This window comes from Silurus aristotelis, assembly GCF_946808225.1.
Source record: "Silurus aristotelis genome assembly, chromosome: 26".
NCBI classification, from domain to species: domain Eukaryota; kingdom Metazoa; phylum Chordata; class Actinopteri; order Siluriformes; family Siluridae; genus Silurus; species Silurus aristotelis.
This window is the reverse complement of record NC_139599.1, coordinates 8,879,428-8,904,614: the sequence shown is the minus strand read 5'-3', so window position 1 is coordinate 8,904,614 and position 25,187 is coordinate 8,879,428. Positions and strand designations below refer to the sequence as shown.

Genomic DNA, 25,187 nt, shown 5'->3' with positions numbered 1-25,187 from the left:
GCATGCGGCTCTCAGATATCTGCATGCACTCTGCAACTATATATATGCTTGCTTTGTGTAAAAACAAAAAAAAAAAGTTTTTTGTATGTAGATGTATGGAAGTGTGTGTGTTCTGACTCAATGAGGTGTAGTGCCCTCTTACCTCAGCGTTCAGGAATGCAGCTGACGAGTGAAGCGCTGTGTGAACGAGGAGAGCGTGAAGAGAGAGCCAGAGTTTCACAGTGAGCCTATTCATGTAGCCTGAATCCACCGCTATTCACACACAAAGACAGAGTGAGATTGAGTGAAAGAGACAGAGAGAGAGAGAGAGAGAGAGAGAGAGAGAGAGAGAGAGAGAGAGAGAGACTGTGCATCTGTTCTTGGACATGTGTAGACCATACTGTATATTTGTAATTACTGTGTAATAAGCTTCACTATAACCGATTTAAACCAGTATTAAATATGTAATACATTTCTCACATGTAATAAGTAGGGCCCGCTCAGACCCCTGACTCAAGCTGCATTTATCCCTTGTCCCTATGCTTTTTCCGCCAGTCCCGCCCATTTTCATTAATTCCTCCAATCCCACACCTCCAAACCTTGCTTTTCTCCTCCCTCTGCTTTCTCTTTCCATACCGAGGAGTCTCTCAAGATTCTCCATATTGGCCATCGTCAGCCCGCCAACCCTCCCTAATCCCCATCCCCTCCAAATGGGCCCTCTCCAGGATCGGGTGGCCCAGTTCATCGTGTCCTCAAACAACCCGAGCACAGGAAAGGGGCCCTGAAGTGGGGGAGGCCCACCTCCTCTTACTCCGTCTCAATCTCTGTTTCTTTCTCCATCTTTTCCGTTACCTCTGCCTTCATCTCATCCTCAGCACTGCAGTGCTCCAGTATGGTGTACACACACACAAAAATCAATAGTTTATCTTTAGGCCCGATAGATTAATGTAACAGTATTTATAGGATCAATACATACTCATCCACTACATACTGTAAATAATATAATAGATCCAATTACAATAATAATGACTTGCTTTTTTATCATTCATTTGATTTCAATATCAAACACTAATGAACTAATTATGTGATCAAGATTCGGTAGGTACAGTCTGTTCAGACAAGAGGGGAAGCACCATTCTTATTCAGGCAGATAGCAAACATTTAGTTATAAAATAAGCCATAAAGGACTGTATTAATTATTAATAACCACTGCATGCTAGGAGTTTCACTGTGAATAAAGTTATCGGTTATTGCTGTAATGATAAGTACACTGATTCGAAGCTCCAAAGTTCTCCCTTGCTTTTTTTTTTTTTTTTTTGCCAATCAACAAGGAGTTGCCCGTCTCAGGTACATCTCAGGTACATCTCAGTCGAATCGACAGCAGTCAGCTGCCTTCCCTGCCTCCTCTATCTACAGTATGCTGCAATGTTAGTGATGGATCAAAAGTGACATTCCTGCCAGTTCTGAAGCGAAGCCAAAATATATGTGGTTCTGATTTGGCCCAGATCTGTTTCTCCATGCCATATCCTGGCAATATGTGCCAAAAAATAGACAGCATGATATATGAAAACTATATTTTTTATCTGGGCTGCATTTGTCCACTTCTTTTTTAAGAAACCCTATGACCTGTAATGTCTCTCAGCCCTCCGTCAAGTTTAAACTGTTGCACGCAGCCTGCTTCTGCTTTCTGTGGTCTGTTTGCTGTCAAACTAAATATTTCTTCTGTTTCATATCTTAACCTGCACAAAAGCAGCACAACCCAAGTACACTGCTTCGGAGTGTTCTGGAAACTGCTATGGTGCTAAGTCGCGTCACATAAAAAGCAGCATTACGAAAAAAGCGTACCTACACAAACAGTGTTTATGGAACGCTCACAGCGTAAGCTGAACAGAAATGCGTTTGTTTTCCGACCACATGGGGTGCAAAATTATGGAGAGTTTCAGTGCATAAATATTGTCTTAATGATGTGCTGTGTTTTTGTTTTGGTCATATTTCAGCTGCTTCGGTTTCAACCCAGTGTGGATGTTTTGTCTCGCGCTCATATTGTTGACCACATTTTGAAACCCTTCATCAATAAATGTTTTAGTCAGTGTTTTTGCTGACAAAGAAAGAAACACTGTGTGTAAGTAGCTCCCTTGAAGTTCTGCATTTTTGATGCCAGCATCAGTAATTGCACTGAATGCCTTTGTGACTAAAACGCTTCTTTTATACAGTTATTAGCTTATTTACATACATATATATATATATATATATATATATATATATATATATATATATATATATATATATATATATATATATATATATATATATGCATGTTCACACCCTAACAACCTTAACAACTCGCAGACCACCGGTCTGCATGTCAACACTTTCACCAAAGGGTGGACATACTGTAAAGGATGTCCCAAAAACTGGTCAGTGATAGCACCCCCAACAGGGAGAATCGTAAGCCTGTAACAAGTAAAGTAAATAAAAAAACTTTTGTATGATTTTTATTCTCGATTTTACTGTCACGGCAATGACGGATTTTCAGAATGCAAAATCTCACTAGTGGCTGATTGCAGCCAAAGACAGCAGTAATTGAGGCTGATTCGTAACAAGTGGTGTGTATGGTGCTCAATCTGCTCCCCAGTTCAGTTGTCAGGACACTAATCGATGTATTAGATGTTTTTTAAACGGATGTTTATAAAACAAAATCCTTATAGTTTACCGTATGAGTGCTTCTTATAAAATTCCACAATGCACCACAAAAAACAGCTATTGTTCCTATTGAACTGGTGTTGTTTTATATATAGTTTATTTAAATCTAATGACTTTTAAATGTTTTAATGGCTTAAAGAAATCCCATACATACCCCAAAATCCTACTTGGTGTGAGTGTTATGACAAATGTTTGTGATTAAGCTAACACATTTGTATGATGTTGAACAATTTATTTGCATTGAGGTCATGGGAATTTAGTCATGTCTTTTGAATTTGACCAATGTGTACCGATCCCGGACCCTAATCAGTGCTTGTGTACACGGGAGATAATTGAGACGCACGGTGGTCTAGTGGTTAGGACGCGGCGCTCTCACCGCTGCGGCCTGGGTTTGATCCCCGGTCAGGGAACCGAACCCAGCCATTAGGGTTGCACAAGCCAGTGCATTTTTAGTGCCGGTCCCAAGCCCGGGGAGGGTTGCATTAGTAAGGGCATCCAGCGTAAAACATGTGCCAAATCGAACATGCGGATCATGAATACAGATGATCCGCTGTGGCAACCCCTAATGGGAGAAGCTGAAAGTTATGACTGACCCCAACTGTAGGTAGAACACAGAAATATTCGTCAACATAGAGAACGCATTAGTGCTTCATATATAACGAACAAAGGGGGATGTGTTGAGAAATTATTTAGAACTTGCAATTCCATACTGAAACCTCTCGTTGTTTAGGGTTTAAATAAGGTGTACACAAAGTTAGTATTTCATTGTAGCAATTTTCTTTGAACCTAACTATATATAGGATAAGACATTAGACAGACATGCAAACACACCCAAGCATTCATACCCACTTGAAGCCTGTTTGTGCACAGCCTGTAGCTCTTTGTTATGTGGGTAAATATGATCATCGTCCATATGGCTTCTTATGGATCAGAACATATGATTATGATTTTCTGGCTGCTGTGCTAAATGCAACTCGCATGTCTCAGTCCTGCACTCTGTCCTGTTACGCATAGATCACTTACACCCAATGCCAAGCAGACAGGCTGCACAAAACAGACTGTGTGTGGTATGTGTGTTTATGTCTGTGTGTACATGTATATATGTGCGTGTGTGTGTATGTGTGTGGAGAATGGAGAGCTGGAAGGTGTGTGGGGACAAAGTAAAAGGGAAAGTATAACCTGTGCAAAAGAGAGCGAAAGCAGCATGCAATTACATCACACAAGCATTTCAGTGTGTTTCCCCTTTCCATCGTTTATGATGGAACTCACGGCACTTGTTAAATTCCATCAATTCCGCGAATTCTATAAATGTTCCAAACATGTAACTACAATGCAGGGTGTTTTGTTTGCAAGAACAGAATTTGTACTTACACACACGAATAGGCATGTTTTGCCTACCACACTAACTTAAAATCATTCACTTGATAAACAAAACCTTTTCACGCGGCAGGCGGCTCGCTGCTTGGGCCGCTTTTTTTTTTTTGGTCTGCTTCACGAATAAAAGGTCAGAATTCCAGCACAGCTTTTCATCTAACAAAAAATATATTGCTTGTGTGTCTGGCATTATAACAACTGCTGATAATAATAACAGCAACAATAAGTACAATATGGCTTTGCTTTAGTCTTTATATTATAAAAACACTTAAATATCAATGAAAGCTATTTATTTTTTACTATTTTTCCGCATTATTGAAAACATAACAGCTTGATGCTTATATAATAAATATAATGTTCTATAAATAGTTAATAATGTCAAAAAGTTGCAACGGTGTGACATCTCTCACTCTCTTTCTCTCTCTAAATCTCTCTCTAAATCTCTCTCTCTCTCTCTCTCTCTCTCTCTCTCTCTCTCTCTCCCTCTCTCTCTCTCTCTCTCTCTCTCTCTCTCTCTCTCTCTTTCTCTCCCTCTGTTTTTTTTATATAAATAATTCTAATTTATGTATAAGATAAAAGATAAGATAAGATATTGTCTTAAGATAAGATAAGGTATTGTCACAGTGGGGACATTTATGTTAAAGCAGCAAAGAGGAGAAATGTGCAAATATATAAAAAAGTAGAAACATAATACAAGTAAAAACACACACACAAAAAAGAGAGACCACCAATAAAGTAGTAACACTTTCAAACATATTGCACAGGTAATATTATATGATATGTACAGTATATAATTCTAAATGTAATGGCTTGTATATAAAATAACTAACAGAAATGATTAATAAACAACAGACCACTTATACTACATTATTAATATTCTTTCAGTTTTATCTTGTGAATTTTGAAGAGACCACGGTGTTAGTTATTATCATGGTCTACGTGCACATTAAATGATTTAAATGCAGTTTGCTTTACATCTGGTGGTTCTTTGCTTGAATGCCAGGCATTACAATTGAGTAACTGTATCTTAACTGCCCTTTAATATTTAACCTCCACTAATGCAACAGAATAAATGTTTTTTTTTGTTTTAGTTTTTCGGAAAATCTACATAATGCAATAAAAAAAAATTTGTTTGTGTTTTTTGAGGATTTGATTGATAAAACAAAAAAGTTAGATTAATGAAAGTTGATACCCGCTTATGCCTCAAGTGTGTGTCAGGTGTGCGTTTGTGTACCTGTTTTCAGGTCTGGACCACTTTTGCGCATTGGTAAAACGTTCTTGAGGAACCCTGTGTTAACGATATTGAATTTTTTTTTATTATGGTAACTAATTGTATGATTTTCTGGAAGTTATAACCCTACACGAATAATCATATTTTAGTTTCTTCTCTAGATAACAGGTATGAAACAGATTTATAACTTATAATACATATTCCTCTAATTGTCTAATCCACAAAATAGGTTTATTAATGTAATATCACATCCCTCCTCATAACTGTGTTTCGAGTATAGAGCTTTCGAAGCAGGGAAATGTGTGAAAAGAAATTCTAGTTTATGTTAATCACACATGTGCTACAGATGTTGTGGATAAAGACCAGGGTAAAAAACAGTGGGATATTTATCCTTTAAAGAATGGAGAGAAGGGGGATAAAGAAAGGCAGCAGCAGTGATGGGTGATGGAAGAGGGTGGACTGAGCTGTCCTGTGGTCATCTGTCCTTCTGCATCAACATCAACTGTGACACAGCTAAAACACTTGTGCTATTTGAATTCAGCACCATGGGATCCATTTGATAGGAGACACAATACACTTGTGCTGTGTGTGTGTGTGTGTGTGTGTGTGTGTGTGTGTGTGTGTGTGTGTGTGTGTGTGTGTGTGTGTGTGTGTGTGTTTTTGTGTGTGTGTGTGTGTGTGTGTGTGTTTGTGTGTGTGTGTGTGAAATCAAAAGTGACTCAGCAAACACAAAGCACCTCACTGATACCAAAAAGCGGCATTTGCAGTCTCAGAAAATGCCATCGTCTAGAAAAAGTTTCCTCATGAAGTTTTTTATAATGCCTAATCTAAATATGTGTGTGTGTGTGTGTGTGTGTGTGTGTGTGTGTGTGTGTGTGTGTGTGTGTGTGTGTTTGCAGGGGGTAAATGACAAAGAGGAAATGCTGAGGTTTGCATGCGTGTGAGCGAGCTGGTGTTCAGTATGCAGACCACGCTGCAGACAGTCTCAGCTGTATAATGGCAAGTTGACTGTTGGGGGTAGTGGAGGGAGGTGGTGGTGGGCGAACGGAGAGGAGAAGAGGAAAGAATGAGGGTAGTGGTGGCGGTAGTGGTGGTGCTGGTGGTGGTGGGGGTAACGGACGTGGCAGTGCTCCAGAATCAATTGGCGGTGTAATGAGATGGCACAGTGCCAGGTAACCATGGAGGCGCCCTCCATGGTTACCACTCAAATGTCTCTCCTATGAGAGACATTTGAGTGGAGAGGGGGAGAAAGCGGGGGGAAAAAAAGAGTTTGTAAGTGAAAGAGGTGCGGAGACAGAGACGAACAGAGAGGCGAGAGAGAGGGGGGGTGAGAAAGGAGAAGAGGAAGTTTAAGGGTCGGATTTGGAAGCATGGAGGGTTAGTGGGAGGGAGGAGAGAAGGGCATTTCAGGCCATCAGCACTCATTTCCCCTCTCTTTCTCTCTCTCTCTCTCTCTCTCTCTCTCGCTCTCTCTCTCGCTCTCTCTCTCACTTTCTAATGTGAAACGAACTCATCTTGAAATGAGGGAGAAAAAGCAAAAGAGAACTTAGCTGCAGGGCAAATGGGATTTTATATTATTAGCGTAACTCATTACTAAATCTTTCTAATAGAACCTGGTGGAAGAATACAGAAATGACTGCCATTGCAACCTGCGATCCCAGTTTTCCAGTCTTCTTTCTTCCGTCTCATCCATATTGAGTATAATGCAGCCAGTCACTTACATACAGGTAAAGACCTGCATACAGTATGTGAAATGCTCCACACTGCAAAGGATGTGTCTCAGAAAGCAGACGGGGCCTAGTGAAGTACGTAGGCCTCTAAACCCCACCCATGCTCTGACGGCGGTTACTTCAGATGACGATTGCGTTTATTCCACACGTGTGATAAACGCTTTGTGTCCTTCGGCACTAATAACTCGTCATTTCCATAGACGTGTCATTTCCCATTCTTTGTCATTCCTTTTTTTTATCCACCCCTCCGTCTGCGGGTGCCCCGCGGAGGTTCTGGATGGATGAAAGGCAGCAGTCAGTTTGATTTCACTCTGGCTTCATGCATTTCTTCATCAGTCGCTCTTTCTCTTCTCCCTCTCTCTCTCTGTCTATGAGATGTGTTAATACTCTTAGCTTTGGCAGTCTTCCTCAGCTGGTCTGATTAGCGTGAGTGTGTGACGATTACTGGATGAATTGAAATTAAAATGTGATTAATATCATAATTAGCCCCCCTTTTCTTCCTAGATTTATCCTCTCCTCAGCATCTTTCTCTCTCCTGTGTGTTTTTGGCTGGCTGCCTGTCCGGATTTCTACATTGCTCCTCCTCCTGCCTACAGGGAATTGAATCATTTAAGGCACTCTATGAAAACACATGCGTTTACTGTATTTTTTATGCATTACTGACCTTTTTTAATATAACGTCTGACCAAAACTATTTCCACATATATTTTTATACAACTGCGCCTCATCGTCCGTCCACACGGTTTTGTGAGCATATGCATATGATTAGGTTATATGAATGCTTGAGTGGCATGATATGGCTGACTGAACACAGCTGCAGAGAGTTCATTCAGAGATTGACCAACCCGCGCTTTAATTCCAATGGAGATGGAAAGGGCCTGCTGTGAAAATTCTTGTTTTGCTTCTCATATAGTGTTTTTATGGGCCGAGATGAAATGTCAAGAGGTGCTAATAGCTCTCCGGTGGCTTGAGTGAAAGCAAAAGCAGAGGTGTTTACAGCTCGGTTTTAGTGCAAATATTGATAATGTTAATATGCATTCTTCACATTTAGCCATCATTCAGATTCTTGAACAGGGTGTAACCTTCAGAGAGCATTATTGACCTTTCAGTTCAAATAGACAGCATTCTTTGAATCATTTTCCTGTGAGCAATGCGGTGGTAAAAGATGCTTTGCATAGCTTGCTTTCAATAAGAAATGCATTTGTTAAAAATGAAGCACCTCTTTGGTCCGGTGTTTGCTTGTATAGTCATGGCATACCTGTTGTTTGATGTTTAACTGCCCCGCTCTTGCTCTAACATAATGTAGTTTATTGATGTGTGTCACTTGTAATGCTTGATAGCATGTCGGATGGCGTAGGCAGGGCCCGAGAGTGGGGTTTGATATGTGTGCTGTGCCTGCAGGCCAATGCTGGCCTGCTGTTGACCCGACTTTATGAGCTCCTAGAGATCCTCTAAAGGAAAACCCACAGTTACACATGGGTAGAAATGAAAAATAAGAACGATAGGCTGGCTATAACATATAGATATAAATTTAATTCTAAATCCACGTTTCTGATATATCTAATATATCGTTGAAGGCATATCCGAACGCTGACCACATCTCATGTAAAAAACACAAGGCTTCACATAAGTGTTAGTGATTTTATTGGATTTCATATGAATAAAGTCACAACAAAACTGTAAATATTAACCCCAGCCTTCACTCTAAACGTAACTGTTTGTGACTCAGAGTCTAGGATGCTGAGGGGTGCTGAACTGCCAGAGTCTCTGTGCCTGTTCTTGCTTTGTGTGATTCTTCAGTGCAGCTCTGTGTTGATTAATGATAATGCTAATCCCAAAGGTAGAGTTTCAAAGAGATGATTTCCCATGTCCCATGCGTTCCCATTAAAAGACAAATCCTAAATAGATCAGTTTTTTAGCAAGTGAAAGTATTTAGCGATTGAAAGTCTTATTTCCCATCCATTGAAATTATAAACTATTAGTGTGTGTTTAAAAATAAAAATTTTGTTGATTAAAATTAGTAATATAATGTAAATTGCTGAAACGATTAACATTCATATTAATTTATATTCATTTGTCTGACAGGGTTAGGATTCGTCAGGGGTTAGGAACACATTAGTTTCTTTTCTCACAGTTTGTTTATACTAGATTTAATTAACCCAAGATGAATGTCACTGGGTTACGCATGTAACCCTAGTTCCCTGAGGGAACGAGACACTGCGTCGAAACGCTTTGGGAATGCCTCGTAGTGCCCACGCTCTGAATCACGCGTGAAATCCGGCCAATAGGCAAGTTGTTACGTCATCGGCGGGGGACGTTGCGTAAACCAGGAAGCTACAAAATGGCTGAACGATGGTAGCGACATAAGCTTCTGAAAAAAGAAAAGGTAAGCTTTGCAGGGATGCAGGGAACTAGGGTTACATACATAACCTACTGACGTTCCATTTCAGGAACTCGAGCTGCGTTGAAACGCTTTGGGAACGAGTGTCCAATCACGCCAGACCCTGCCTAGTGTGTCTGAACACCACCAGCATGCAGGACAGAGGAGCCAGGAGTGGCTGAGGTTGTAAAGCCTGATGAAGGTCGAAGGGTAGTGGACCAGCTCGCAGCATTGCATATGTCCTGTAGGCAAACCCCTGTGGACCAGGCCGTAAAGGCCGCCATACTCCGGGTTGAATGAGCCTTGACTCCGAAAGGAGTGGGAAGACTCATATCATGTGGTAATAGCATACACTATCCATCTGAGAAGAGTCTGCTTATTGGCAGGAAAACCTTTCCTGTGAGGGCCATCCCAGACAAACAGCTGCTCCGACTTTCTCAACAAACTCGTCCTGTGGAGATACCTATCCACTGGACACAGTTGATTTTGTTTTTCTTGGTCTGGGGCTAGAAAAGGAGGAGGGCAGAATGCCTGCAAAACGACAGGTCATGAGAGAGCCATAGGCACCTTAGGCACATACCTGGTTTTAGGTTGGAGAAAGGCACTGGCCATGCCAGGGGTAAACTCCCAAGAGAGACGGGGCCACAGACAGAGCCTGTAGGTCACGACCCTCTTAAGGGAGGATATCACCAAACGGAAGGTGGTCTTTACCGACAGGGCCACCTCGGCCAAAGGCTCAAGCGGGGGTTTAGATAGAGCCGCCAACACAATGGCCAAATCCCACACAGGCACTCTGGGTCGTATCCCGGGCCTCAGCTTCCGGGTGCCGCGTAGGAAACGTGTCACGAGAGGGTGTTTCCCCAGCGAGATCTATCGTGACAAACCAGTCCTCGGACTTGATCTGAGACACAACCTCTTTGAAAGTAAGCATCTTGAACCTGCCTCATGAGTGAGCTCAATCTGCTGTCTTTCTTTGGAACAACGAAGTACTGGCTGTAGTAGCCTGACTCTCTGACTAAGGGAGGAACCACCTCAATGGCCCCTTTCCTTAGGAGGGTGTGTACTTCTTGCTCCAGAGCCAGAGTTTGTTTGGGTCTACCCGGGGTGAGACACAACCTGTTGAACCGGGGAGGAGAGGACCCAAATTAAATAGAGTAGCCCCTCTCTCGTACGCAGGACCCACTGAGATACGTCTGGCAGTTCTTCCCAAGCTGGCAGGAAATCTCTCAGGGGAACCAACCTCTCGAGGCTGGTGTCTGACCCTCCCAGAGTTGCTGGAACAATGCCCTGCAGCTGTTGGAGCCTCCGGAGCAGCGGCGGGTCTCCTCCATCTGCAGCAATCTCTCGGGTGGAGATGGAGGGAGACACCAGCTGGAGGGAGGATGTGCCCCAAAGCACATCCTATGGTAGGGCTAACAGACTGGCCTCCTGTGCCAAGGCATCTAAACGGGAAACCAAACCCTTGGGGCTGGCCCCAGACCTTCTCATAGCGACTGGAGCGGTGCCCTGCTGCCGTTGAGGCCTCCTGAGAGGCGGTGGGTCTTCTCCATCCGCAGCAATCTCTTGGGCGGAGATGGAGGGAGACACCCACTAAAGGGAGGCTGTGCAAAACCTTTTGGCGGTCGCCCTTAACTACAGCATCGCCTGAACAGGCCAGAAGAAGCCACCGGGGCGTTCAGAAGGAAAGCCCTGTCTCTGTCGGGAATCTCAGCTTACAGGGTGAGCCACAGAAGCCTTTCTGAATAGCTTCCTGGTTTACGCGACGTTACCCGCAAATGACGTCACGACTTGCCTATTGGCCGGATTTCACACGTGATTCAGAGGGCGAGGACAACTAGAAGCATTCTCAAAGCATTTCGAAACAGCTTGAGTTCCTGAAAGGGAACCAAAGATGCAAAAAAAAGTATGCACCATGTTCATATTAAGGGAATGACTAGAAAATAGTAGAATTGTGGCTTTATGTAATAAAAACATTTAAAAATAAAAGACAAATATTTTGTAAATAAAGTACTGTATATATATAGTAAAAAGCCACAAGAAGGCATGCATTTAATCACAGTTATTAACATTTAGGCGCCTTGAGTGACTTTACAAAATGCAGACAATAACAACATGAAAAAATCCAGTGTTTATTTGATTTAGTAGTATTAAAATCCCCTTCTCACAGTGTAGTCAGTTAACTTTAAGCTTTGGTTGATTAGCTGCATACCAGACAAATATTAGGGTATCCCATGAAAAGAACATTGGCTTAGGTATAAAGCTCTTAAAGTTTTAAATGTGGTGCATTAATACAGATTTTGGACATTGTAACGCACTCGCAGGTGTGCATATTAGCTTTGGGATGACTGCCAATTGTAATTTAATTTGCTGCCAACTGTAAATCAATTACAATTGCAAATCACAGATTCCAACCTATAAAGTCAGACAATTTAAACAATTGTGAACATTCTCAATTCAAAACATGAACATGGTTCAAAAACGAACAAAAAAATAAAACAGTACCTAGTTTATTAGGATGACTTCACGATGCAAAAATCCAATAAGAATCTCGGCTGATGTTCAGTACAGTGCACATGCACAAATAGTCCCTATAATTTATATTAATATAAATCATTTTATGAGCTTTGTTACAGGTACCGTTTACTCATAATGCCTATTTACAGCCTTAACATCTGTTTTGCAGACATTCTTCACCTTAATGGTTAATGGTTCATTCATTTAAAAAAATATCAACAAGTCTCATTTCTGATATATTTTTTTATTGTTGTAATGACGCAAAATGTACATGAGACATGTTAAGTATGTTAAGTAAGGACACACCCCTTTATTTAATCCCCCCTGCAGAGCCACAGCCAGTATTATTATAACTTACAATAGTTAAAGGGGCATGATCAGAAACGGTGGCATATTAAATATATATCATATACATACTTTGAGCATTTCTTAATTGTGGCTCTGACAATCAGATTTTAAATTTAAAGTAATCTGTTTTATAAAATACCTTGTATTTTATTGTATGTTGTGTACTGTAGGATTATTTGCATAAAACTGATATTTTTTATATTTAGCTGACATTTTCTAGCTCATTTTCTATCTTGTGAGTATTTTTCTAGCCATAACATGTTGTACAGTATGTGCACACTTACTTATTACTTTAATACAACATGCCTACTATTACTAAGGCTTTTCAATCACCCCTACAAAAACAAATTTTATTTTAAATCTTAGTGTGCTGTCCAGGGTCTAAAGGAAAAAGGGTCAGCTTTGCCTCCCTAAACTAAACATCTGTAAATTTCCTTACATTTTGTCTAAAGAGAACATAAGTACTTGCATGAGATAAAAAGAGAATGGAACTAACAGAGTCAGAGGACATTGTGAGAATGGTCCTTGGCTCATCTGAGAACAGATGTTGTTGTCAGTTGCTTACTGAACAGGCATCTGGTTAACAAACTCCAGAGTGATTCTGTGACTTTAAAGATAGGTATCCTTGCTTTTCTTTGATAGGTTGAATGTTTTGTTTTCCCTGTTTCCCCATTTTCCTCCAATTGCTTCATCTTTGTCTCTTGTGCAAGGCTTTTTCTTCTATGTCTACTATCAATCTCATATCTTAATATTAGAACTGATTATAGTAATTTGCTGTCAAACCTTCAGCTTTGAAAACCAAAATGACCTGAAAGATCTAAAAAAAAAAAAAACTCATAAAATGACCCAAAACGCAGATTTTCTGCTCAATTTGTAATATAGACATGTTGTATGGCTGATCATATCCCCTTGAAGATGGTTATATGGTACTAATCTGGTACAATTAAAAACATTTTGTGTTTTTTTTTTTTTTATAAAAAAATTATAAAAAAATGTGCTTAAAATCACCCTTAGCTACAGATTTGTTATCTCTTTGGCAGACCTACCATACTGGTGTACAAGAAAAAAATTAAAATAATAATTTAGCAAGCCAAATGTATGCATTTTACTGCACTGGTCTTTATTTGCTAAAAACAATCCAAGTGTTGGAAAATATTGTACTTACACCTATGTACACCTATGCACAGCATACATGAATAGAAGTTTGGATGAAAAAATAGATCACATAAAAAAAACAAAAGTACCAACAAATAAATCTTATGTCTCAAACTGTTGGATACTGAGGTTTATATGCATTTAAATGATTGTTTTAGAGCTGCAGCTATCAATTGTTTTAGTAACTGAGTATTCTGCCGATTATTTAATCGATTAATCGAGTAAACAGATAAGACTGATAAGATTTTTCCTTATTAAGGAGCAATACTAAATATGCTAATATAGAAAAGGTGTCTTAAAATGAACAAGTAAAGTCTCCTTTTTAGAAAAACTTTAATTTTTATTGATATATATATATATATATATATATATATATATATATATATATATATATATATATATATATATATACAGTAATCCCCCGCTTTACAGAGGTTCAATTCTCACGCCCTCACTTTATCACAGAATTACATTTGCCACATAACTATTTGTTTCGCTGATTTTTCCCGGTCTCTCATGGATAGCACGATAGACCAAAGAACGTAAAAGGAATTGTTTTTATCGAGTTTTATGTTAAAATAATGAAATTTATTAATAAAAATATAATTATCAATTATAAAATGAAGTAAAATGTTAATACAGTACAGCACTGTATACTGTACAAATACTGTACAGCGTATATCATATATTCACACAAGAGACAAAGATTTGTTGTTTACGAAAGTGTGGTTTGGGGATGCTGAAAATATATACATAGTGAATTGTTATTTGTGGAATTGAATTTAATGGAATTTGTAAAATGAATTTAAAGTACTCCCTGTACAGCTTATTACTATACACAATGTGCTAAATGATGCACAATTATGAATAACAATAATAACAAAAGTAATAAATTGCATAATATATACAGAAAATACAGTTTTTAACTTGCTAGCTAGCTTTTGTACACGTCTGTAATTTTTTTAATGTGTTAGTTAAACTAGTTTAAATAGATATATTTTGTGTTGGCTGGGTTTAAATGATAGCTAGCTCACATTCACTGCTAATTACAGTTTAGATGCAGGATGTAAAGTTTCCTCAATATCAGATATTGGACTATTTCAACTTGTTACACGTAGTTAGTTGATTAAAACAGTACAACTAAATAATAACGACTGAACAAATGAGCCAGGAGAAACAGGTAACATTTGCTGTAAAATAAAAAAAAAGAGAAGCTTTTTGGGTATTCTAGCTTGATTATTTGATTAAAGCACGACGGTTACAGTGTAATCTTTAATACTGCTAGAAATATTTTCCAAGCCAAGTGTACTTAAATATATTTCAGTATAAATTCTAGAAATTCTAGACAGTACACAATTCTTTAAAGGATGCCATGATATTATCTTACAAATATAAAAAGATTTTTCCATTCTCAGAATGTAGCACGATTGCTTCAAAGTTTTCTGCATACACTGATCTAATCTGCCTGGTGTAACTGTGTGTTTGTAATGAATACTATCAGTGTTTTTTTTATTGCAGTCTGATTTAAACTTCCGGTTTGGTTTACCCTGAACTCAAGCTGACCTGCCTGTGAAAACCCGAATCTCTGTGCTCTCGGGTTATTTCTGTCAGATGTCCCTTTTGATCTGAACTGGTCTGCATCCCGACGGAGGAACATTTATGAGTTAGTTTTATTGTTCCTTGTTTTGTTATTGTTCAAACAGGATGTTCTTAGTTGACACTTCTCGGGCACTTGAATGAGAGATTATGCTGTGTGGAAGGAAAACATATGCAAAAGGAAGGTGGATGTATTGTAGGCTTTAAAATCTCTGTTGCACTACAGCATTTTACACTTTTTATGGTCATGAATGGTGAGCAATTGCATGGCATGTTGCCTCAGTCTTTGTTTCTTAGGTGCTGGGAGACAGTGGTCTGGAGCTTTTTGCCCTCTGTCCTGTGCCCTTTTTGTTCACTATTCTGTCGGGGGCGTTCTTTTTAAAGCTTGGCATAGACAGTAAAGGGTGGGCAGGATTGGGCCAGACGTTGGGTTTCAGACAGCCAAATTCACTCATTTAGAATCAATAGAAACAAAGGGAGGTGGCAAAGACTCAAAGAGACTTCCTCATGCTGCCGCTCCCCCACTGGGCTCGGGGAATTACTTATTTAATACAAAATATGTTCCTACTTCACCTTGTTGTCATTACACATTCTATATGGCAAGAATGCACAGGTACTTGGCATTCTTAACATAAATGTAGTGCCAATATTGCATATTTGTTCGACATAACCGTACTGTGTAATCAGAGCCACTAATGACTAACTGCATCAGTGGTATTTAATAAAAAGATAAATTTGCATTTGAACCGAGATTTGACTACATGCAATACATCTTAAACAAGTAGTAAAATATATCTCAATAGCAAGCATTACTAATGTTAGAAGTTATCTACTGTCCAGAATAATGAGAGCAAATCTGTGCGAAATACTGTGTATAAAATAAGATTTTTTTTTTTTTTTTTATGCATAACCGTTTATTCGTTAAACTGAGTCTCTTTAGCTATCTTTCATCTCTAGTTATTTTCCAATTGCGAAAGTGAAGACAGAAATTTTGTTTCAAACAACAGCGACAGAAAAATCACCTGAGGTTTTGCACTCTTTAGGTACCTTTTGGTTCAGTCTCATAATCTAGGGAACATATATGGCGTTACACATAATGCCATATATGGTGACTGCAGCATGTGCACCAATGAAATCTGTCCCCCATGTTAAGCATCAGGGAATAGGAAGCCATATTGAGATGAAACCATTTTGTAAATATTATAAATAAAAAGAATAATTCTGCAGCTCCTACTTTTTTTTTTTGGCTGCTTTTAAAATAAAACTGCGATTTCCAATACCCGATAACAGAAGTCAAAAAAACAGTAAATAATAAAGGACATTTAGGACAGCAGAGAGGAAACGCCATGCAAATACGATTCAGTGTCTGGTGCGAGACAGATCATCCGACAGACTTTTTACAACTAACACACACACACCCACACACACACACACACACACACACACAGACATCAGACAGACATCAGACAAGGCTAGGGTAGCTCATGCCAGCACCTTAATTAAAACAGTCATGTAAACAAGCAAATCAATTTTTGGGACCATTACAGACAGATGAGCAGACAGATGGACACAGGGACACAGAGACAGAGACAAAATAGTTAATTGCAGGCGTTTAGTAAAGCGGTCAGCCTGCCTGCTCACTCGACAGTGGGCATTCGCTTCGGCCATTGTAAGGACACAAAAATATCTCTCCTGTATCGATCTGAGGGATTCGCTTCACGAGAGAGAGAGACACAAGACAGCATTATATTGCCATGTTTGTCATTTTTCCAGAACAGAACACGGAGCGATTCTTCTCTCTTACTCACTCGTTCTGTCTAGAAACTCATCTTCAGCCATTTTGATGACGCTGAATAAGAGTACTCTCTCTCTCTCTCTCTCTCTCTCTCTCTCTCTCTTTCTCTCTCTCTCTCTCTTTCTCTTCCTTTCTCCCTACGTGGCTTGGATTGGTTGCAGGCAGGAACGAAGGAGGGAGTTGTGGAGGAGAGAGTCAGTGCAGCTCACCGGAGAGAGAGAGACATAGCACGTTTTGCAGAAAAAGAAATCCGGTGTGAAAGCAGTCCTTTTCATTTTTCACTTTTTTTCTTTTCAGTACTCTGCTCCGTTCCTCTTTTCCCCCCTCACCAAAATCCTCTGTTAAGCTTCTACTGTTTCGTGCACCAATCTCTCTCTCTCTCTCTCTCTCTCTCTCTCTCTCTCTCTCTCTCTCTCTCTCTCTCTCTCTCTCTGTCTTTCGCTATCTCCAACTCTCCTTTCGCTGTATCCCTTCGCAACAAACTTTTGCTCAGTTTTTCAGTTCGCGTAAGATTTTTTTCTATCTCCGATTCCCTGTTAACTTTTATTCATGGCGGTCAAAGACAATTGGAACCGTGCACATTTTGGCACCGTTGAGGAGAATCAGAACTGCAGCCAAGGAGCCTGCTGTGATCCAAAAAACTCGAGCACAGCGAAGCGTCAAAAAAAAAAAAACACCACCCTTTCCTTTGCTTGGTCACAAATTCCACTTTCCCTGTAGCCTGGGCAGTGTTGAAACTCCTCCTCAACCACATCTCACCGCATTCGACCTTTCCGCCTTTTCCCTCTCTTCCTTTTCTACGGAACCTTTTTTTTTTCAGAACCTGCGTCCAGGTTTTTTTTTTTTTTTTTGCCTCCGCTGGTAAATGTGGACAGAAGCCGCTGCCCAGGAGGGCAACTGAAGGGACAGTGGGGTTTTTTTGTTTTATTTTTATTTTTTTTTTGTTTTTTTGCAGATTTTTTGGCCATACTGGGGTGTTGATGTAGTGCCGGGACTTTGGGCTGCTGTTTGTAGTTGTAGATTTCTGTGTACGCTCCCGTTCAGGTCTGGACATGTCTCTGTATTAAATGATCCGATTTTGTTACTAAACCTTGTACAATGTGTTCTAATGTGCTGTGTCCGTTTTCTCATTCCAGATTTTTTAAACAAATTTTGCCAACGGAATTGGCCTAGTCTGCGCCCCGAAGCCTATCTGATATGGTCAAGAGAAGACTCGAATGCTCCTTTTCGGACCGCACTGGTCAGCACCATGCATGCCACCTCACGCCACCTTCCTCTGCCGGTATGCTCCTTTTTCTTCTGCCTTTTTTTCCCCTCCATTCTCCATGGCTCATTTTCGGCTTGTGCCTCTCCAATACAAAGAGTTTTATATACACGTTTAATTTTCGGTCCAGTTTTTGTTCGAGTCCGCTCAAATGTTTTTTTTTTTTTTTTTTTTTTTTTTTTTTTACCAAAATGTTTCTGGCCAAGGATTCCACATAAAACGCTGATTGAAATATTATTTCTATTTCTAATTTCAGAGCATCGTTACAGTTTGTCATTTAAGTGCATCTATGTGAATCTGTGGTAATGTCTAGGCCCACTGAAAATATAAAGCTCTTTAAAAAAAAACAATGCGTTCTATCAGAGCTGTGTTTGTCCTTGCTGATTTGTACAGCATCTGTATTAACTGGATTGGCAAAAGCACATGGTTAAAAACCGGCGCCAAATAACCCGTCATTTTTTCCCGGGTTGTCTAAAATTCTAATATTACATGTGTGTCTTGGAATAGGACAAACGTTACTCAGAATAAAAAAACTAAATGCAACGCTGATTATATTTTCTGATTTCTCTAAAGCAATGGCTACAGCTTTAGAGCTTGCATCACTTTTCATGTTAATGTGGCAGCCAGGCGAATTTTAAATGCCAACCTTTAAGATTTAACGTTGTCAGTAAAACAAAAATGTAGGTCTAGGCCTAAAAACTAAATCGACTCGAATGCTGAAGGAAGATCAAATGTATAAGAAACGCTACATATGCTAATACATTTGGATGCTAAACATAGATAGTTGGTAACTATCTTGAGATTTGTTTGATATTTGTATCTGTGTATTCTGGTATCACAGATTCGCTAAAACCTAACCCCTCTGCAGTAAGTGGTGGTTGGCAACACTGCTGCATTTTTTGTTAGCACTCAGCTAACACGTGACCATGACTTTCAACGTGACCTTCAGACTGCGCCTTTCCTAATGTGAGGAGGCAGGAATTTGGCATGGCAAGAATTTATGGCAAATCCAAAAGACATTTTCAAGAAGTTGGTAAACCCGTTCTTCACATTCGTTCTCATTCAGCGGTACGCACGCCGTCACTACATAATTTGGTTTTGCTTGATTGAAAATGACGATGTTTGGCGCAACATCCCAGCATGTGTTTAGATTATTTTTTTTCTTCATATTTTTTTTTATTTATAGTGTCAATCGTTTACTTTATTCAAAATGAATGTAGATAATTCATCAACATTTGGATGTCTTGTCTTCGCTCTTCTGTTTTACTGTATCTACACATGTTGCATTCGGAACATAGTTTAGTTCGATCATATAAGGCATCCAAAATGATGGCTTTGACCAGTTTTAAGCAGTGTATCCACATGAAACGCATATCCTTGTCCAAGCTATCACTTTTTTTTTTTTTTGCTTTTTTTTTTTTACATTTTCTAAAGTTTACAGAAGTTCTGATGAAAATTTTGTCCAAAATTGCTAAATTAATGCATTTGCCATTTTTGTTTTTCAGTTCAGTGTATTTAGGCATGTTTCTCTTTTGTGTACTATCATTTCGAAACAACCTGACCACGCCCTAACGCAATGCATCTTTTGTTAGCGTGCTTCATCCCATGTTCAGAGGCTGTCCTTGTTAATGGTGGATGGTCCGGAAAACAGAGAAAGGAGAAGGATTTGCCTCATTGAGAGCAACACTGCCCGCTGCCACAAACCCGTAGATCCGAACTTGTGGTAACTCTGGGCACAAGCTCGAGTCTACAGGTATGTGTCTGCGAGGTCACTGTGACGGCATTCTCCCCCCTGCAACAGCTGCCATGTGCTGAAAATGAGATTAGATTAGATGAGATTAGAGATAAATCGTGACATGTTGAAAAAGCTTGCTATCAAATCGAAAAAAGCAGAATAGTGTGATAATATAAAAATGACCTGAAATGTGCACCAAATTGTGCATAGATATAAAGTTTATATCAATTGTCCAAATGGTGCATTTTGTGGATTCAGCGAATGGAATAATAATCTAAAATCTACATATTTGATATTATTCAATTTTATTATAATATAACCAGTTGTTGATGAATTTTCATTTGGACTTGTCCAAACGTATGTAAGTTCCATCTGAGATTTCCTAGTTTTTATATGAGCTCACCACAATACTGTATTTTTTCCAATTTTTCATCCAATCAACAAATGTTACATTGATCACACATCTGTTCAAAATAATCCATTTGTACATTAACATAAGTTTAAAGTGAGATCGCCCAATAGTGCATTTTATGTTTACGATGGAGTTAATCGAGGTGAGACTACTCATAGCTTCAGTCTATGTGGGATCACTCAACGGAACATCAATATGCGACGGCCAGAGGCCATTCATCTTAAATTAAAAGTTTAACCAATTATTGCTATTAATTTTAATTAAGATAATCCGTTTAATCACCCAGTTAGGTATTGATATTACCAAATGGTGTTAGTGCATTGGTGTATTGCTATCATGTATGATATCATTCCTTTGGGAATTCCCCAAGTGGTGCATTGATTTAAACATATTCTACACATCTTTCCTTGAGGTGTTTCCTTTTTTAAGATAGTATGTTTCAAATCTGAAAGCAAGGTGCTGCTTATGACAGGTTTGAACTTTTCCACTGCAGAACTATAAAAGTGTCTAAACCTTGACTCTTCCTCCCGGCTGTAGGTCCTCCTCAGTTTTTTGTGGATGCGATGCTGTTGTCTCGGGATGAGGTAGTAGGTTGTATAGTTTAGAATAATACCGTCGAAGATAACTGTACAGCCTCCTAGCTTTCCTCGAGTAGACACTCTGCGTTCTGCTGAATGCCTGACCGGACCCGTGCCGACAACAGTAATATTTTTCGTGATAAATGTTTGCATGCTGGCTAAATATAGTGCAAAGTGTTGATACTGAAGTTGAGACAATTGTTTTTTTTTACAACATTTGCCGTTCTTCTGTAACATTTTATGTTTTAACATTGTTAACATTTGCTTATGTAGTAAGCTGTCCCCATTTTTATTCTAAAAGGTTTGTGAAAGTAAAGCTAGTTTTGTATTTATGTATCACAGTCATTGTTTAATGATGTAGTAGACCACTTTTAAAGCTAAAAATTCTATTCTTAATTGTTTTTTTCTATTTCTGTGTATAGACCTCACATACAGTAGGTATGACTGCTTATTTGTATGGGAGCCGACATGCACTTGGTTGACAGACTATCTTATCCTGTTTAATGATTTACCTACTGTAGACAAATATCCCATTTCCTAATACGATCATGTTGAGAAAATACAGGTGTCTGTTTAAAATTGCTAAATTAAACATAACTCCATTTCTTGTCATGGCAAAATACATATCATTATCTCACATCTGTCTATAGGTTCAGGGAAAGTGTCAGAGCTGAACACATAATATTGTTTACCAGATGTAGGGCCAAAACATTTCAATGTATTTTGAAAAGGAAATGTACTCAGGCATAGTTTGTTTCGTCTGATTTTGTTTGCAATGTGAAATGAAAAGGAAAATCTTTGAATTTTAAATGGTAATTCTTCGCAGTTAACTAATAATTTTTAGTTTTTTGAGGAGAGTGGATGTGTGTGAGACTGGGCAGTTGTGTTGCCACTCCTCTCTCCTGCAGTCTAATGCGTCAAACAAAAGAGGCGAGTCAAATAACGCAGGACTGACTGACACACCTGTCATAAACTGTGTGTGTGGGCATGCATCGTGTTGGGCAGTGGCATTTTGTGTTTTGTGGTAAAGCCAGGTGTGTGTACACACTATGGGTGTGGCACATGTGTGTGTGTGTGTGTGTGTGTGTGTGTGTGTGTGTGTGTGTGTGTGTGTGTGTGTGTGTGTGTGTGTTGGGCTGGTGATAATTTTGTTAGAGCTGGGAAAGTTTATTCATTTATACATGTGCAAGCATGCCATCATGCATTTCTGCAAGTCTGGCAACTTTTACTGAGAGCTGCAAAAGTGCCACCGGAAGACATCCTGAAGCCACCTTCAATTATTTTGGTCCCAGTAGGAAAAATTAAGCGTATTCCAGCTGTTCAGTATGTAGCGTGTTGCTGCCCCCCCTAATTAGCAAAACCACCCAATCTCACTGATTCATGCTTTCGGGAATAGCTTTAATAAGAGGATGATTATCTCAGATAAGACATGCTTGATTTAACATCTAAAATCACCAACACGATCTGTCTGTTTAAAAAAAAAATAATGGCAAGAATGCTACAGGGTATACGTATTGTAGCCAAATATGTGCAAAGATCAATCCTCCCTGCACAATTCTCCAAAAACAGCGTTGAACCTCCTGAACCTCACGAGTTCCAGAAACCAAAAACCTCAGGCTAGCACCCTAATGCTTGCACACACCGCCCCATCTGTTTCGATCTGCTATTCCAAGCACCGTCAATGGGTTTGGAGCTTTTTATTTATAACGCACACACACACACACACACACACACACACACACACACACACACACACACACACACACACACACACACACACACACACAAACTGCCAAAATATTCACAACTATTAGTGGAAGTGCAGTGCATTTATCAGATTTCTCACTGCAGTAGTAGTAATAGACTTATCCTAGTCTGAATAGTGAAATAAAAATAGTGACACATTGTTGAAACTAAATTGCACAGGGTTTGGATTAAGTTTACCATTTAATATTTATATATGCAATAAAATATACGCATGCTTTCCAGCAGGACAAATGATTATTAATGCAAGATATTAATTTCGGTGCAACTTGAAATTATGCAGCATGAAGAGCACTGAACTGTTTGGAAAGATTCTCAGATTTTTGTCACCCTTAGATTATTAATTCATTCATTCACTCTTTCATTCATTTATTCATTCATGCATTCATTCATTGACATCACTCAAATTTTTTTTAACTAATTCTGAAGTTTTTATTGTAAAGTTGTATTTCAGTGATTTATTAATTATTTTGTTCTTTGTCCTGTTTTTTGATTATTATTATTATTATTATTTTATTATTATCATTATTATCATTATTATTATTATTATTTTAATAAATTGTGTGTGTGTGTGTGTGTGTGTGTGTGTGTGTGTGTGTGTGTGTGTGTGTGTGTGTGTGTGTGTGTGTGTGTGTGTTTTATTTTATCCTCACCTGCAGGAGTTGGGGCACGGTTAGGGGCCCCCTGTTGACTGTTTTGGGTGTTTGCGTTTTTCTGATGTCTGGTGTAGAGCAGTGGTCTTTTCTTTTCTTCCTGTGGTTTGTTTTCAGGACCATAGTCCTTTCCTCAGCCTTACACACTTTTATCTACAGTTCAACAACTGACTTTTATTGCAACAAAGCGATGGGCGTGTATGATGTCGTCGCAATTTGACCTGAATGTTGTCATCGTTGTAAAAGCGAGCACTGTGACACCTCTCTGCACGACTGGGGATGTTTATAGAGCAGTTACTGTAATGAATGCAATTACACCAAATGATCGTTAAATGCATTGATGGCTGCAAACGTTTATGCACATATACTGTTCGTAGCTCATTCTTATAATTGTCGAAGATGTTATATTGTTAAGTTAATTGTTACATTGCTTACTTTGTCACAGTTTTTATCCTTAATGTATCACCTGGTGTGTTTGGTCATTTAATATTGTTGGTTAACAGTTAATATTAATATCTCCTAGTATTATTTACAGATTATGTGTTAGAGAGGCAAGTACAAAATTATAAAATTAGGCTTGCAATGAGATATGAACAGCACCCTGTGAACGAGTTACAGTTGACTAGTGCCTGAGTAATCATTTGTAAGCAAATAAATAAATATTGTCTGAGCCCTGTTCAAGTTGTATCACAAGCCATGTGCGTGTGCCAAAGAAATCACAGTTTGGCGCATATATATATATATATATATATATATATATATATATATATATATATATATATATATATATATATATATATATATATATATATATGCCCTATGATTGGTAGATTTGTATAAATGAATATTCTTTTATGCTCTATATAGACTTGATAGACTTATAATTCAGCAGTAAGTGTCGTTTGCATTAAACTGAACAGATTCAGATATTATTTGTCTTATTATCCGAAAATAATTATTAATTGTAATTTTATTGTTTGGAATTTCTTTTTATTATTGTAATATTTTGGCAAGAGTTCAGGTCAATGCAGGCAAAACAATAATGCAAACATTGACTATAGGAAGACAGACAGACAGACAGACAGACAGACAGACAGACAGACAGACAGACAGACAGACAGACAGACAGACAGACAAACAGACACAGCATGCTCTGACATTCTTCCTGTTGTTGATTAGGGCCTGCTCCCATTTGGCTGTCAGAAAGCCTCCTCCTCTGGAATCTCCCTAATTCCCCATTTTGTCCCTCCTCTCCTCTCCTTTCCTCTCCTCTCCTCTCCTCTCCTCTCCTCTCCTCTCAATCTGTTTTGCTGTCTTTCTTATCCCTCTGTGATGAGACAACAAATACCAGGTGATATTAAATGTAAGCCAAGTACATTACACAGTCCTGTTTGCTGTGTCTCAGTCTCTGCTTTTATTCACTCCCTCTGTCCATCCCTCCCTCCTTCCTTCCATGTTCCCTTGTGTGCTCTCTCTCTCTCTCTCTCTCTCTCTCTCTCTCTCTCTCTCTCTCTCTCTCTCTCTCTCCCTCACGCTTTCTCTCATTAGTGCCCTCCCTCTCACTATTCTCTCTGCAAGTCCCTCCTTCCCGCTCTGCTCCAATCTCTAGTAGGAAAAGAAGGAGTGAGAGCGTGTGATAGAGAAAGAGGGAGAGAGAGAGAGAGAGAGAGAGAGAGAGAGAGAATGAGAGGAATAATGTTAGACGGCGGGGAAATTCCAAACTTTTGTTCCAGAGAAACTTGAAAGAGTGAAAGGACTAAAACAGCAAGAACGATTTCTTTCATCCTACTCATTTCTTCCTTTAATACATCCTCTCGCTTTCTTTTTTGCCTTTTTGATCACCCTCTTTCAGTTTTCTCTCCCTGTTTCTCTTCCTCTGTCTGTCTTTCTCTGCGTCTTTCTCTCCGGGGGTAGTGGGCCTCACTGCGCTAACTGGTATCAGCTGTGGAAGTAAATGGAGGGATGATTTCCATTCC

The 25,187-nt window shown here is 39.2% G+C and overlaps 1 long non-coding RNA gene across 1 annotated transcript in view; it reads left to right on the top strand.

The window, feature by feature from the left end:
• Window positions 1–25,187, top strand: part of LOC310720913 — a 94,242-nt gene that overhangs the window by 61,713 nt on the left and 7,342 nt on the right. The gene's annotated exons all lie outside the window — the stretch shown is intronic.